The following is a 17692-nucleotide window of genomic DNA, read 5'->3' on the forward strand; positions in this document are numbered from 1 at the left end:
GAATATTTTTCCATCGTTGATTTGCGACACAAACACGTCATCCGATTTATGTAACATTATGTCACATAATCCCTTAGCCAATTTAAAGTTACCATGAATCAATGCAGGCAAACAACCATTTTGTCCAATTCTGAACAACCTTAAATGTGGACACAGACGAATATCTTCAATATGAATACAATCCACTAATTCATCTGTTTCAATTTCCTTATAAATACCCTTTATGTCATCAATCACTAAATATTTTCCTATTGGTGATCGATATGACATCCGAACTCCTTCTTCTATTGTCATCGGGAGTTCCCTATACTTATATAACTCGTATAGATTATCTTTGTAATATAAGGGTAATCGAACCGCCACATCTAATCCGTTTGCCGTTCTTTCCAGTTGCACAGGCAGAGAGTAAAAATTCCCAATACTCTCACTTTCAACTGGACTGATTGATCCATCATGATTCCTTTCTTTTACCATATCCAAGATCTTCCCCACATCATTGATTGATAACAAGTCTGGTGTTAATCTCCCGGTCATACCAGCCTGTATTCCCTGATCCATTTGTTGATCTGTTCTGAGATTGTTGTCAACACCATTATCATTGTTTCAACCCTTTCTACTTCTTGTAGCTGATTGTGAAGCATCATTGTGACATTCTTAAGGATATCATACTTTGTGGCTAAGTTTCTTATTGCTCCACGGATTGCCCTTAGTTCTTCTTCTTGCTGTGCCAAGGTATCCAATATCTCTGATTCATACCTTGAGTGATCATCACTTGAGAAGAACTTTGTGAACAACCCCTTAAGCATCCAGCCTCCCAATACCGAGGCCCACTATCACTTGCCTTTTCGTTTTTCCGTCATTCTTATACCCACATAACATCATTACTTCATTCATGTGTGTGCGGATATATTCTATTCTTTGTTGTAGAGCATTCGTCAATGACTTGGGAATACGCACAATGTTCATATACTTAATTGTAGCATGCATACTCCCCAGGACGTTTTCAATTCTTCTGTTGATTTTAACCATTGGTAATTCCGTCCTGACCTCTATCAATTGTACTGAAGTTCCCACTCTACCCATTTCCTCGAATAGAATTGACGAGTTCTTCCTTTCCATATAATTTCACTTTCTGAATTAACTTGAAGAACTTCAAACACAAAAGTAAGTGATAATAATAAAATAAGTAACTTCATATTTAATTATATTTAATTCTTTTCTTTTTTAAGTTCAAATCACAATTAAATATTTATTACTTATTCCTTTTTAAGGAAAACTATTTTCCTCGCCCTCTTTCTCCTGTGGAACATCTGTAGAAGATATATTAATTGTATCTTCTAGTTCTCTTTCAGTCTGTTCCTCTTCTTTCCTCCAGTCCAGCTCACTCTCTTCACTTGACTCTATACGCGATTCCTTTTTACCTTGTGCGTGGGGGCTGACTGGTTTCCTTTTATATGACTTAGGGCGTGTTTTCCCATCTAGCAACGCAGCTAGTTCATCAAAGGCGGCACTTAATAATTTCTTTGACTTCTGTTTATATTCAGGCGTTGCTTTTCGTTTTTTATTCTTCTTCTCAACAGATCCTTGCATCTTATTGGGCGATTCTTCCATATTCTTTACTTCTTTTCTTATTTCTTCCGCTCCTGCTTCACTCATATATGCCTCCTCGAGTTCATCCATATTACCATTTTCATTTTTATCCTCTTGTTTTCCATTCTCCTCCTCATCATCCCTTTTTTTGGAAGATCTTCTATATCTTTATTACTTACGGATGTAGAAATCTTAGGAATTGTTTGAATTTCAGGAGAATCAGGATATGAAAATTGAATTACTCGATCTAAATTATTACTTTCGTTCTCTTCCGTTAGTCTAGAGTCTGAAGGTCTATTTCTTTCTGTTCTATAGAGAGGTGTATTAAAGGGAATCAATTCTTTAGAAATATCTTTTCCCGATATTACCCGTAGTCTGTCCTTAGCTACTTTTTTAGGACCCTTGTTTGTTCTAATCTCAACCATTCTGTCGTTTATTACCTTTAGAACCTTAAATGGTCCGTTTTGATAAGTAGCCAATTTACGATTCTTGTCAGTTTGTGGTGCCCACAAAAACACCTCATCGTCAACATTAATTACCTGTTGGACTACTTTTTTATTATAAGCCTCTCTATTCTTTAAATGACTTTCAAATTGTTGGACTCTAACTTTTTCTAACGCATCAGTAACTGTATTTACCAGTTCATTAACTGATGTAGGAGCATTTTGCATATTTGAATCTAATTGAACTGCAGGAACCACTGGATGTGCTCCAGTTACTAAGAAAAATGGAGAATACCCTAACCTCGGTACAATTAGGAACCTTATTTGAGCCAAGGCCCCCCTAGGCATTTATGCCATTTATTATCAGGGATATTTTCTTGGACCATTAATGTTCTAATAGCTTGTCCAATATCCCTATTTAATCTTTCAACCGGGTTAGTATGAGGTTGATAAGCTTGAGTTTCTGCTTTAATGACTCCTAACTCATCGCACACCTGTCGCATTAATTTGGAAATAAATTGTGAACCCCTGTCTGTTACTAATTTCATACCCGTTCCATACCTTGGGAAGAATTCAGTTAATAATATCTTACAAATATTTTCAACTGTAGGTTCCTTCAAGGGGAACGCTTCTGGAAATTTAGTACATGCATCAGTGATTGTCATTAAATACTTAGGATCACTGGCATAACCGTTGTACATCGGACCCATCAAATCCATGTAAAATACAAGGAATCTTTCATTGATGGCTGTAGAAGTTTGTCCCATTTTTTCCAATGGTCTTTGTCTCCTTTCCTTTGCACAAACACAGACTTCGCAACCTTTTATTTCATCCTCAATATTTCTATCCATATTTGTCCAATAGAAATATTGTTTAGCTAATAATTTTGACTTTGTCATTCCAGGATGCGCTGATAAAGGATGTACATGTACAGTCGCAATAACTGTACGTATATCTTTTTCCGGTACACAAATTCTCATATTTCCATTTTCCTTATCCTTCATATACAATTTACCATCAATTAAATGTAATTGATTATATATTCTAAGATAAGCTTTAATTTCCCGCGACAATAATTTATTACCTTGTGCTTTAATTTCCTCAACCGTTTTGTTTTTCATTAACAAACCCTTAATATATTTCATGCAAGTATCATCACTTTGTGACCTATAAAAATCTAGTTTTATAAATTTATCTGTTGAGATATCATCAATTTCATTTTTATTGATTTCTTTTTCCTTATCTTGTACCTCAATCATCTCTTGCTCTATTACCTTGATCCTTTCTTGTTCTTGATCAAGTTCTTTTTTCCTGCGTCGAGTTGTTACCGCAGCAACATTTGCAATGGGTTTGCCTATAGCTTTCATTAGTTTGAAATCATATTCATTGGGCTTTTTACTTTCTTCCGTTACACCTTCTTCATGGTCGGGTCTTCTACTCAAAGAATCAGCATTCTGATTTCTTTTTCCAGGCTTATACTTAATTTCGAATTCATATTCCATAAGCCTCTCCTTCCATCTGTGTAACATTCCAGTAAGCGCAACTGATTTCATGAACCATTGTAAAGGTTGATGATCAGTCCTGATTTCAAACTTTCTTCCCATTATAAAATACTTAAAATGTTCTACAAACTCGACTACAGCTAGCAATTCCTTCTGCGTTGCAGAATAATTTCTTTGTGATTGATTAAGGGACTTGCTACCGTACGCAATCGGATGTTCTTTACCATCATCCCCTATTTGCGTTAACACGGCGCCAATGGCAAAATTTGAAGCATCTGTTTCTACAATAAATTCTTTTGAAAAGTCTGGGGTATTTAATAATGGTTTTACCTGCAACCTTTTCTTTAATTCATTAAATGCTTCATCTTGGCTCTTAGCCCACTGCCATTCTACATCTTTGCGGAGAAGTTTTGCAATTGGTTCAGCTATTTTAGCATATGATGCTATAAATTTACGATAATAAGAGGTCTTGCCCAAGAAGGTTTGGAGATCCCTCTTGTTAGCAGGAATAGGCCAATGCTGAACAGCTTCTACTAGTCTATCAGCCGGAGCAACATGTCCTCCCCTATCTCGTGCCCTAACCAATTCGTCATAGGCGTAAACAAATCTGTTTTCGTAGCCTTTACCCTGAGATTAGCCTTCTCAGTCCTGAGCATAAATTCAGCAAATCTACATAGTGTTTGCATGAACGTACATCCTAAGATGAGATTGTCATCAAAGAATCCGAGGAGTCCTCGCCGGTCTAGTTGTGGACCATAAACTTGACGCATTAATCGTGCATATGTCCGCACGCATTCTTGGGTCCAAAAGGCATCCGAAGGAATTTATAAGTCCAAATGGGGAAACAATTGTTAACTTGTTCTGATCCTCATTCACTTATGGTCGGTTCAATTATTCCTTCCTCAATCCATTGTTGAAGTTGTCCTTTAAAACTTTCTTTCACAGCTGGATTCATAGGTCTAACCTTCGCCTTCACCGGTTCATTTTCACTAGTATCCACCGCAAACTTTAATATTTCCGTGCGGCCTACATTGGAGGAGTCTTTTGATAATATACCATAAAATCTATATAATAACTCTTCTACTAGTGCCCGTTCATTACCGCTCAGATAATCATTCTTTCGAACTCTCCCCCCAAACATAATATTAATTTCATTTTTTAATTTTCTCCGCCTCACTAGCTACTCTTTTAATAGGTTTTCCAATATATTGGAACAATTTATCTAGTACTAGTGAATAATTAATATTAGGGTCTAATTTTTCAAGTTCTTCAGATGGAGGGCAGATTTTCTCCATCTCCATTGAAGCTAACAAATTTTCATGAGTTGGCGTGTAACGCTTCAATCGTCGGATAGTTCCTATTTTTCTTCCTTGAGCTATCCGCCGGGGTTCTTCTTCAACAGTCGAAATGACTAATTTTACTCGACTATCGCCCCGCCTCGTCATCCTCACTTCTGTTAATTGTGACTCAAGATTTATTTTCCAATCTTCTTCAGTTGCTGTAAACCATACAATATTTGATGTGCCGTCATCAGTTACCTTGTACCCTTTGGCTGTAGCCTCAATTATTACCGTCTTCTCTACGGGAATTACCGTCTTCTCAGTAATAATTACCTCAGCAACTTCTTCACAGTCAATTAACATTAAAGTGGAGACAAGTTCCATTGCCTCGTCAGAACCCAGATATTCTGTTAACCGAATTTCTGTCCCGCTAGTCCCAACCCCAGCAATGATATCCTCACCTAATTCTAATGATATGGACAGCTGTCTCATAGTTTTCAGTGATAGTATAAATGGCACCCCTAGCCCACGAACTACTAGGGGTTTATCTTCCATGGTTCTTCTAAATTTTCCACCATGATTACAACCGGTTCAGTAGGAATACCAATAATATCTAACCTATTATCCCCTACTGAACCCACTACAATGTCCGCCTTTTTCAGGTCCTTGCAAGTATTTGACCTCCTCCATAATGCCTCGTCAATAAGATCGAGTGCCCGGTTTCCAGTGTCTGCTAATCCCTGAAACCGCATACCACCCAACTTGGCCCAGAACCAAATTGGCTGACTACCTGGCAGATTTAAGCTTGCTAAACTCGATTCAGCAAATTTGCTCATTGTAGTTTCTTCCCCAAAGTCTTTTGGATGCGTCATATCCCCTTTGGTATTTGTGCTGTCCGCGATGGCGTCGCTTTGGGAAATAATACCTAAGGGGGGTTCTTCCCCCTTAGGAGTTTCCCGGCTTATTTTTAGCCAAGGGGCAATTTCTTTTAATATGCCCCTCCTTTTGACAGATAAAACACTTTGGTTTCTGTTTAAACCTCGGTGCCGCAGTAGCGCCCTGTCTTTCTTCTTCCTCCCTTTTATACTTCTTTACTATGAAGCAATCCTTCATTTTGTGACGACCCTGAGGGTGGATCAAGCAATGGTCTCCTTGCGTGGGAAGACTTATTGCATCTACCTCCATGGGTTCAACCATGGCGTAATGGGGCTTTGGGGCATTTACATTGGGTGCTTTACTTGGCACAGCTCGTCCCCAATCCCTCTTATATACCTTTTGGTCGACATAATCGACCTGATCCGCCCTCTCATAGTGCTCTACATGTCGAAGCACTTCTTCTGCCGTCATCTCAGGATGGTCATAATTTATTTTCCTAGTAGCTTTTGCAATTACCCTATTTAACAGGCCAAAATATGTGTCCATGACTATGTGCCGGACTGTCTGTTCCACGGGACCACACATGGCCTCCGCCGTCCATTTACACATGAGAATCTCATCCACCCCTGTATCTTTCAGCTGGGACAAAGCACCGATTTTCCAGTAATGGAAGTCAGTACTACCATCATACGCCTTCAGGGGGTTCTTTTGGTTCCCCTGAAATTGTTTTGATGCTTTATTGACCTGTTGGCCAATATACAATTTTAGCTGCTCCCTGGTTAAGGTCTGTGACCTCGATGGATTGAGATTGTCGCCTGATGTCTGCATTTTCTGTCCTTTAAATTGTTAAAACTAATAGGTCAGTAATTTTATAAAAACTTAATTTGGCAAACAGCGATTTACTATTTATCCTGACCTCAAAGCGTAATCAAAACTTATTTCAGAATCAAAACGCGAATCAAATGGGCGTATCACTATTCGTCTCACCCCAGCTTAGTCTAAAGAAATATATATAGATTAATTATCTCTATTTTAGTTTTTAAAACCCTTGTGTCATCTTCTAATAATATAACCTTCAATTTAATTATTCATCTCCAAATATATATCTTATAGATGCCCCACATAGGAGTGAACATGTATGTCAGATTATATTCTTCGATCCCACATACATAAATATATACATGTAAAATTGAATACATAAACACAAAATAATTATACAAAAGAGATAAATATATAAATTTGAAATAAGTACATATTCTTTACATTTGCGATTAATAACATAAAAAATAAATTACAAAAATGAGCAAAATTAATCATGTTACAATTTGTAGTGTCCTTTTCTTTTAGCAATCGTGGAAAAGGCTACTACAAAGTTTACTTATATTTTTTAGTTTGGATTAATATAAGATCAATATTTGATAAGCATTCCTTCTCAGGATACAATTTAGTGGGAGTCAAATGAGAACACCGCTGTGTTCAATGGGATAACTATTAGGCCTACTAAGTTGTTGTTTTGGAGTTTAGGGTTGATAATAAGAATCACGTAGTACGTTTGCACACTGCCTTATTTATTACTTAGTTCTTCGGAGATAATCTGGCGATTGATTCCCCTACATACATCATAACATATATTTATAGACGTTTGGGGTATAATGCTAGTTGTTCTAGAACTCTCCAATTCACCTCATCACATGCTCCCAGCATGTGATGATTGGCCTTGGTGATTCTCATCATACGCGTATCATATCCAGACACACAACTCAGCAATAAACCTCTCAACACATCATTTATCACCACACATAATATTAAAATAACAATAACTCATGAAGCTTAAATCTGATAAATATATATATACAATAACAACTATCATTTTTAAAGTGTTTGCATGTACTATGGTAAACAGCAATACATTCTTATCTAACTAAGACGAAATCCTATCAGGACCCCCGTTACCATAAAGCTATGAAAGAAGAACACATATGTTTATAGCTTTTCCAACGTGATAACACCATCCAAGTCATCCCTCTCCTCAAACAAACTCACTGAAAATGCATCCCGAACAAGGTCAGCATCAGGATCCAGTTCACCCCTGTAGAAGTGACAAGCTAAAAGATTTTTGATGGTTGTTTCAAAGTGTAATTTTTTCGTAGTACCCGGTGTGTTGTGTCAGTCCTAATTTATTCTATTCAGGCCTGTTGTAGGATCGGTCCTTCGGACTTTCAGTACTAGAGCTCATTAAAGAAAGAAGAAATATGTAAATTTCATGGACGTATTCAAGGACCAAACTTTATTAGTTTTTTGGGAATATACAGGACTGAACTGGACCAGACTAAGTAGTTGTTTAATACTTCTTTTTTTTTAATATTTGAATACATCAATATAACTTACCCAAGTCTTTGACCGAAGAAGCAGATGTTAGACAAACTACTTGTACGCCATTTGAAGCTAAGACCACCTTTGAGACCATTCATGTTGTTGTTCTTGTAGTGAATTTAAAGGGATTAGGTAACAAGTAATAAAGTTCCGTTTTCTTTTCTGGCATTCAAAAAAATAAGTTAACTTCTAAAAAAGCTTGTATGTCTTTGGTAATTTTTTACATCCAAGTTCAGCCACGTTGTAGAGTCCATGAGCTACACCACTAATATGTTTCAATTGTGGGTAGCTTCTTTCGAGGTCTCTGCCCATTTTTTTACAATAGAAAACTTCATCCATGAGTCTCACTAGTACTTAATTATTAGTGAGATATCTATAAATTACATTTTGCAACAAAATTGTGGTCTTGGAACGCCCACCGCTAATTATTGTTATTTAAGCCGTAAATCTAAAGATGGTCATTAAAACTTTCAACAATTGTAGGTTTGGTGATTAGCAAATATTGAATGGCTTTGGTATTACCGTGTAAAGTTTTAGATAAAAGTTAAAATCAATTGATAACATATGAAAGATAAAAGATTTATTCTATTACATTAAATACAATTTCTACAAAAGTTAATACATTTGTTTATTCTTGAGTTTAATTTATAATATTGAGCAATAGAAAATATATTTGCTCTCAAATAAGATCTTTTAATTCATACTTCAAACATTCTTTCTAGAATTATAAATAACATCACCATAGGTCCAACCTTCATTGAAGATATAATTGAGGATCAAAAGAAACAGAATCTTAATTTACTTACCCCACTTACTGGTTTTGGCAATGTTGACGCATTATGTGTGGCTGTGTCATCTCCAGAATTGCGCCAAATAATCTTGCATTCTGTACACAAGGACAATCCTCCGGGATTCAAAGAAACGTTTAAGAGGGCTTCACTTTTTATGATGTGCCTAATTTACGAGCAGACGTCAGAAACTTCACTAGAGAGTGTTTAGCGTGTCAGAAAACCAAACCTTTCAGGACATCAAAACCAACGTCATCTTTCAATCCTCCATCTGAAAGACTTTCCTTTATTCACGTAGACATAATCGGTACATTCCCACTAATTTAGGGACAGCGCTATGCCATAACTATTCTGGATCGTTTCACTAGGTGGCCAGAAGTGATACCTATTCCAGATATAACCTCCAAGACAATAGTCAATAATTTGTTGAGTGGTTGTATTTCGAGGTTTGAAGTTCCAGAAACCATTGGAACCGAGGAACACAGTTCACTAGTTCATTGTGGGTGGGTGTTTACAGGACACTTGGGATTACAAGCAAGAACACAACCTCGCATCATCCAGAGTCCAACCGACTCATAAAACGTTTCCACAGATCATTTGAGATCGGGCTAGTAGCACAAATGCTGGAATAAAAATAAGACTGGATCAATGCACTACCTGTAGTTTTATGGGGATTGAGGAACTCAGTACCAATAGACCCGGGTTCTAAATATTCACCTTTTCAATTACTCACAGGCTGTTCAGGATCCATGCCCATTAATTTCTTTAATGCGTCCACCTTTACTTCTGGCAACCTCGACGTCAAAAAATTTATTTTAAACAATGGAGAAAATAACACACGTTCCTCTGAGACACTTTAAGAGCTATAAAAAACAATTAAAAACAAAAACAGAATTCATTTTTGTTAAAAATTAACCCATAAAAGAGTCTCTTTCTCAAACTTTCTTGGGGCCGTTTAAGGTGATTGACAGACAAAATCGTTACTATAAATTGGACTTTGGGTCAAAAACTGGCAATATCTTGATGGATAGACTTCGACCTGCATTTAGAGTTTCAAGTATCCTTCCAGCGTAACCGACTATAAAATGCACAAGATCTACAACTGGAGAATGATCAATTTATTTATTCATCAATGTTTTTATGATTAATTTTATTGTGTATTACTAACTAGACAATCTTTTTACTCACTTTGTTGTCTAGGGGGAGTAGTGTAGGACTTTGACTTGCTTAGATAATATTAATTATTCCTCATAGTACCTTGTATTCTTTTTCTTGTCTTTCTTTCTTTATATTTTCGTATAAATGAAGGATCATTTTTACTCTGTTAAAATAAAGATATTTAAATCTTAACATTGATGTAAATTTATCTTTCTTCTAATTTGCTATTCGTCGGAATCTGGCTTCCTCCGATATCTGATCATGAAATCATAACTGTGCTTTCAGTATATATAAGGTTAATAAAAATAGAAAGTTATACCATAACGCGTATACGAATCTTGTTTGACTTCCACCACGCTTTTAATATTGACGTCATAGTAGATGAGTGGTTTCGTGTTTTTGTCAAAATCTGTTTTTCTTTCCCAGCATTCGGTACGATACATTAAATCGAAAATTCTTGCAATAGTGATGTCATAGACTATAAGTGGTCAAAATCCGCCTGTCTTACCAAGCAGTCAGTACAATCCATCAAATTTAAAATTCTAGCAAGGGCGATTACATAATGTTCTAACATTGTATTTCAATTAACCTTGAGTATTTATATATATTTTTTAACTCCAAAAAAACAAGCCTAATGAAGGGATGTTTAAATAGGTAGGTTTTTCTTCGAAAAATATATTCAAATAACTATCAAAAACTGTTCTTTAATCTAACGAATCTAAACTTTCGATATTTATTTCAAGACAGTTTAGAAAAATGAGCATTTTTTCAAAAAAAAAAAATGTCCAAGAGAGCCATTTTTGAGCGATCTCTCACAAATCGTAAGCTTATTTCCAAATTATAGATAAAGATGGGATTTGTGTAAGAAATTGAGGAGAAGGCGTAGCAAGACATATGGTATTACTGAATTAACATGAATATTATATGGAATTAAGATCATTTTTAATACATATAATACTAGAGATATTTTGCGGAAAGACAATTTGCCCATAAAGGTTATTTAATTTATTGAGATGTACACTTGAGTATTTTAATTCAATTTCAATTGCAAATAACGTTGCCCCGTGTGTATTATAGGATATCAGGAGGGATCCTTGGTGCTTATAAAAGCGTCGGCGGTAGATTTGAACCACGCACCACTGTGTTGTGTTTATGAAATGATCAGTTATGAATATAAAATATTTTTCTACATTAGGATATATCACGGAATTCTAGAATTCCGTGGATATATATACAGCATATGAACATTATCAATTTTTGATACTACCATTTTGAATTAAATTAAAATATGTAATATTATGTATCAATAAATTTAGTATCACTTTTCGTCCAATTCGACCAACTGTCCGTTCGGGAAAAATATTTTGGGACAAATGTCCGCTCACAGGCATAACATAATTTCATAAGGACATTTGTTATATTTGTATGAAAATGACATACATTTATTGGATTCAAATAGTCGAATATACACCCTTACCCAAAAAAAAAAAAAAAAGAGGCTTGTGATAGACTTGATATTCGAATAAAATAATTTCATAAAAACTGTTATGTATTTGTAGCAATTTCTCAGTTCTTATACCCCATTTGTGCTTAAGCTTTCGTTTACAGGTTTTTAGTATTATATGGTTAAAATCAGCTATTGGTTATATGATTTTGGGGGAGAAAATGAACTACTGCTATAGAGAGGAGAACCTTCTACATTTTAAGTGGCATTAGTGTAGGCAAAATATCATAATTACATTTAAATTCATATACCTCCTGAAGATAATGAGACTTTCTATAAAAATACAGTTTTGAATTGGTGCTTTGATTAAATGTTAAAGTTTCAATTATTTTTGAATAGCTTACATTCTAGGCATTTGAATGATGCACATGTCGTAAACAAAAATTCCTTATATATCGCGATGGAGAAAAGAAGAGTCATCATAGACAACTTAATCCGCCCCAGGAGGACCACTTTGGACATCATAAAGGCCTTAAGCGTCAGTAAGGTTACAGTCTGTCCTATCAGAAATCGTTATTTCTGCTCAAGCTGATGGGGACAACCTTAAGGACAACCCCAAGTGTGGAAAATCCACCAAAGTGAAGCCTAAAGACATCATGGAGGCCTTTAAGGTCAACCAAACCATGAAGATGTCAGAGTAAGCCAAGAAGCATAACTTGGTTTGATACATTGAAAGTATTAATTTACAGTCATAGATAAACAACTTGGAGAATTTGAGTCTTTTAGGTAACTACGTAATGCAGCCTGTTTCGTTCACTTTGTACAAGAAATAAGGTTTATGAAGAGACAAAGACCATCGTTCTATTGCAATTTCAGGTTGCTCCAACTGTACTGAGCTTTACAGTTTTCCTCGCACTCTCCAACCATTGATCTTTGACTATCTACCCGAATCCATCTCAGATTTTGTTTACAGCCAACCATTTCTTCCTCTGAATTTTCAATGAATGAGAGCTATGTTGAGGAGGTTGAACGTTCTGGGATATATATTCTTCCTATTATCTCACCCAAGTTCATCAATAATTGTAATATTCGGATTGGTTCGAAAAATATATCTTTCACATAGTTGTTCAAATAATATCTGAAACTTAAACACACAATTTATTGCATAATTTTTGTCAACGACGACAGGTGTCTCTAAACGAAGAGGATTCATAATGTAGTCATTTCAAATCTGTGATAATATAGAAATACGTCCACATAACTTTGCAGATTCAAATTAATAACTATATGTTTCAAAAACGTTTATTTTGTTGTACTTAATGTATATCATGAACGTCGATTGTCTGTAGACCTGTGCCAATGCTATGAAGATTTGCTGAATTGATATCATGTTCTTCGTTATAGTTAATTTAGTCAAACTGAAGTTATTCAATCATCATAGACGAAGGAATTTAGCTAAAAACATCTATATGGTCGGAGTATGAAGCTCATACTGTACATATTATTGATGTTATAGACGTCCAACATCTCAAAACCTGTCCAAACAGCATCAACATTCTCTTAATTAAGAACATCTGGATTTTAATTTTTTAAATTGTCGTCATACAATGATTGAATCATCATGGACAAAGGAATTATGCCTCACCTATTTTTTAGTCGGAGTAAGAAGCTTTACACTACTACATATTTAGTGATGACTTTGATCATTTCTATTCCTTTCCTTACCAATATAGTTAATATTAGTTCAATCAGCATGGACGAACTTCACCTATCCACATGGTGAGAGTAAAAATCTAATGTTTAACATATTTAGTGATATCCTAGACTTGGATCATGTTTTTGACTTGTGTTAATACCATTGGAATTCTTTGAATGAAGATAATTTTTTGGTTTAACTTGACAATCGAATTTCATTAAGTAGCCAAAACATTTTATAAGTAGGGATTAAGCTTCACCTATTTACGTGGTCGGAATAAGTATCTCCGTATCTCCTATTCTAAATATATTTATATGATATTATGGATTTCGATTCTCCCCAGACTTGTAGAAACAAAATCAGCATTATCTGAATGAAGATAATTTTCTACGTTACAATACTCAATCCGTGAATTCTTCCGATATTTAGGATATTTCTTTCATTTTTAATTTGATTTCAATGATTTCCTGTAACAGCGATGGTCGCATTTGAGAAAAATGAAATATCGATAAATTCAATATTGAAATTATAAGCTCAACGCAATCTTGGATTGTATAGAAGACATGAGAACGACATCAGGTGTCTAATCGTCGATGATTCTGCGTATTGCAGTTCACCATGTCCCCCTTACAAATATGTGAGTATCTATTAAAGTTTCTATACCTTAGAGATAATAATTATAATCTACTTTATTTCAGAAATGTTTTTCTCTCGTCGTAATTAAGTTAATTTATCATGGAGGAATGTATTTAGATTCACCTGTTTACATGACGGGAGTTAAAATATCATACTCTATATATTTATTGGTATTTTGGATAGTGCTAATCTCAAGGCCTGTCAAGGTTACATCAGGACTCCCTCAATGATGACAATTTTCGTCCTATTGGATTAACTCAATCATGAAGAGAGTAGGGATTAAGTATGGCCTATCTATAGAGCTGTAGATGGAATCTTACATTCCAAATATTGATATAATTGACATAATTTTCAGATCTGTATAAACTACATAAGCATTCTCTGAATGATAAGAATTTTTGCCGCTATAGTTGATTTTGCTGTTACAGGTTACAATCATCATGGATATCGATCATCCTCAAACTAGAAAAATTGAAATGAATATTCCAAATGTCATATAATCTTGAAATTATTATCCTATCACATTCATGGGAAGATTTTCCTTGTTACAGAGTTCAGAATGTGGGCATTCTAAATCCGCGAGTATCTTTAATGTTTCCCTACTTAAAGATAATATCTTACAATTATTTATTATATCCAACCCCTTCGTTTTACTCCACTCATTCCCTCAAGATGAATCCTCAAAAGGTGTCTGACTAAGAGCAATTCCACGGCAATCTGAAGAAGCTTAGGCACTTTCTAAGTATTCAATAGTGTGTTAACTCCATTTTGAGGAGGAAGATTTCATAGTCAAGAGTTCTGACAAATGGAGAGGGTTTCGAAAATACAAGTAACAAGAGAACAAACTTCACAAACGTTATTTGAAGCTTTCGGCTGTTCCTTGTGTATTACCAAATCTTCCGAAATAAGTTTAAAAGATCAACGTCCAAAGCATCTGCTAGGATATCAAAGGAAAATGCAGCTACTATTCAAGCAGAGGAAACTTTTTCCCAAAAGGATACATATGGGCGTTACGTTTTCTCTAATAGTCCAAATATATAATGTATACAACCTCATCATGAAGACAGAAAATATCAAGTCTTTTTTTCAAAATGAAATGAATGAAGTGTATTTTTTCTATGAAGTGCATTTTCTCAAGTTTGGTTTATCATAATTGATAATGAAACTATTCAAAGTTTAATATAATGACAAAAAAATTATAAAAACCTTAATGATGATATAAATCTAAAACTATCTAACAGTTCAGGGGGGGGGAATGTTAAGCTAATATCAAATCAATAAATTTTTGGTATAATACGGGTTTTTCTGTTATTTGACTGGATTCTTTTGAAGGATGACTTATCGAATACTCGCTTGACTCCTATAAAATAACTTTTATCAACACTTCTAAAAAATATTCATTTATCTATAAAATTGGATATGATGAAGTTTATTCAATTTATGAACAATGGACTCATGTAGGACAGTAAAAAAAATTGTGAGCATTCCATATGAGTATAATTCTGGGATCTTATATTTGTTCATCACAATCACGGATTTGGGGGGAAATATTAATAATGGGTATATAAATATCTCATTCACAATTATATGGTATTTAAATAATTGAAATGTCTATAACCTTATGTCTCATATATTACATATTTGCTGAAGATTATTGAACGACATCAGGTGTCTTTAAAGAAAGAGGTTTTTCATCTTATTAATGTTTCTTAATGCACACATTCCAAATCTGTGAGTATCTATTGACGTTTCAATACCTTTATGATAACAACTTTTTCCATTTCAGAAACATTTATTTTGTTGTTATGAAGAATAATCTTAATGTACTAAGGAGTTATGCTTTACTTATCTATATGGTCTTGAAAAAATCTGACATTCTACAATTTTCGAGGAGTTATGGACGTCAAACATCTCCAGATCTGTATAAATTTCATCATCACTATCTGAATAATAATAATTGTTGATTTTGTCGTTATGAAAAAATTCAATAATCCTAAACGGTATTATTCAGTTTCTTCCGTCTATATGGTGAGGAAAAGAATCGCATATACAGTTCTCCATGTGACCCTTACAAATATGTGAGTATATTGACGTTTCTTTATCTTTAAGATAATAATTAGAAACTATTTTATTTAGAAATTGCATTTTCCCCTTTGTAATGAAGTATATTGACTATGGACGAAGAGATTCAGCTTCACTTATCTACAAGGTTGGATTCGGAATCTCATGCTCTACTTATTTAGTGCTACCTTAGATGTCGATCATCTCTGGCCCTGTCCAAGTTAAATTAGAACTCTGAATAATTGCGATTGACGTCGTATTGGATTAGCTCAATCGACGAAGGGAATAAGAACGTATTCATATGGTCCTAGATGGAATTACATAATTTACATTTTTAATGATTTCATAGACGTCTATTATCTACGGAACTGCCTAAACTAAATTTGTTGATCATCTCCAAACATGTCATGAACATATGTATCTTATACTCTGATTATATTGAATTTAGGTTTAATGTTATTATTTCAATGTTCTTTCTCATGGTAGTTTTATTATTTTTATTTAATTTTGAAATTAATTCACTTCTTTGGACCTATTTGATTCTTTAACTACTAATTAACCATATGTACGCATTTTGATTTATTAATTGTGCGTATATTTAATGGTTAATCGTTACATTATAAACACTTATTTTTTTTAGTTTTACCTTCTCTAATTTTTTTTGTTATTACACAAGGCTAAATTTTTAATACTAATGTGATATTGTGGAAATTATTTGTATAATTTTATTACGTTTATCAAAGTAATAAACATACTTTTAAAGAAACAATTTCTCCCCTGTATAAGTTTTATGTGGGGTTCTCTATAAGAATATTTTGTACTCTTATTTTACAATGAATTAAAATTTAAATTGCTATCCTGGTAGCTATATTTTTAAAACCTTACGGCACTACGATTTTAGGAAGACTTGTTTAATCTTCATAAACAATTTATTGAGATAAATTGTTTTCTTTTTATCTACTAAATATATACAAAAAAATTGTTATCTAATTCTGACTCTGTGATCCGCTATGAAAATATTAAATATCTCTACTAAAAGTATATTTTCTCTTCTTTTGTAATCTTGTAAATAACAGATTTATAACTACATTATTGTATTCTTATCAATCTAAATATACAGCTTAGTTTCCTTATATTTCATTCTGTGGAATTATGTTCTATTTCATAAGTTAATAAATCCATTTAATATTTGCAAATCGTGACGAGAGAAGATGAGATGGGGTAGGTTGTCACATTTTTTCTTCGTGATGTATGATTAGGAATATGATAAAGTTACTACTTATCTCTAATTTATAAAACATTAACCTCAAATCGAATGATTTTTGCCTATTTATTGGTTAATGACTTTAACTATAGAAACTTTAGATCGATTATTTTTGAAATTGATATCAGATAAAATTCTCTCAATTGGAAGGATTTTCGAGGATCTTAAGTCATAATTATTATACAATAAGCAGAATTCAATAAAAGACAAATTAATATTAATTCATCTAATATACATAAATTATTAAAAAAATGAACATATTCATAATTAAGATGCGAAGTTTCCTTTTTTTTTTGAACTTTATTGAGCCCCTTTCTCAAAATGAAATTAATAAATATTACCTCAGAAAGTATATTTATTTAAAACTATTTATAAGAATAATATAATTAAATTAAAACGAAAAAAATCAACTATCTCTAGGTCAGTAATTAATTTGAAGTTAATGAGAAACATATCATTAAAATTAAGACACCAAATATCCTAAAGGAAAAAAGAATCATAGAAAAAATGACCAAATCTTGCAGTTCTATCAATAAATAGACATGAATTGATAGACTAATTAATAAGTATAGTTTTTCTTG

General features: G+C 33.8%; 1 long non-coding RNA gene across 1 annotated transcript; it reads left to right on the top strand.

The window, feature by feature from the left end:
* The first annotated feature begins 12605 nt into the window (after nucleotides 1–12605).
* Nucleotides 12606–16703, top strand: LOC121131170 (uncharacterized). Its single transcript, XR_005868967.2, has 5 exons — nucleotides 12606–13787; nucleotides 13849–14364; nucleotides 14459–15517; nucleotides 15573–15864; nucleotides 15923–16703. It is a non-coding gene; the product is annotated as an uncharacterized lncRNA (long non-coding RNA).
* The last annotated feature ends 989 nt before the right edge of the window (nucleotides 16704–17692 follow it).

This window comes from Lepeophtheirus salmonis, unplaced genomic scaffold (genome assembly GCF_016086655.4).
Source record: "Lepeophtheirus salmonis unplaced genomic scaffold, UVic_Lsal_1.4 unplaced_contig_208_pilon, whole genome shotgun sequence".
NCBI classification, from domain to species: Eukaryota; Metazoa; Arthropoda; class Copepoda; order Siphonostomatoida; family Caligidae; genus Lepeophtheirus; species Lepeophtheirus salmonis.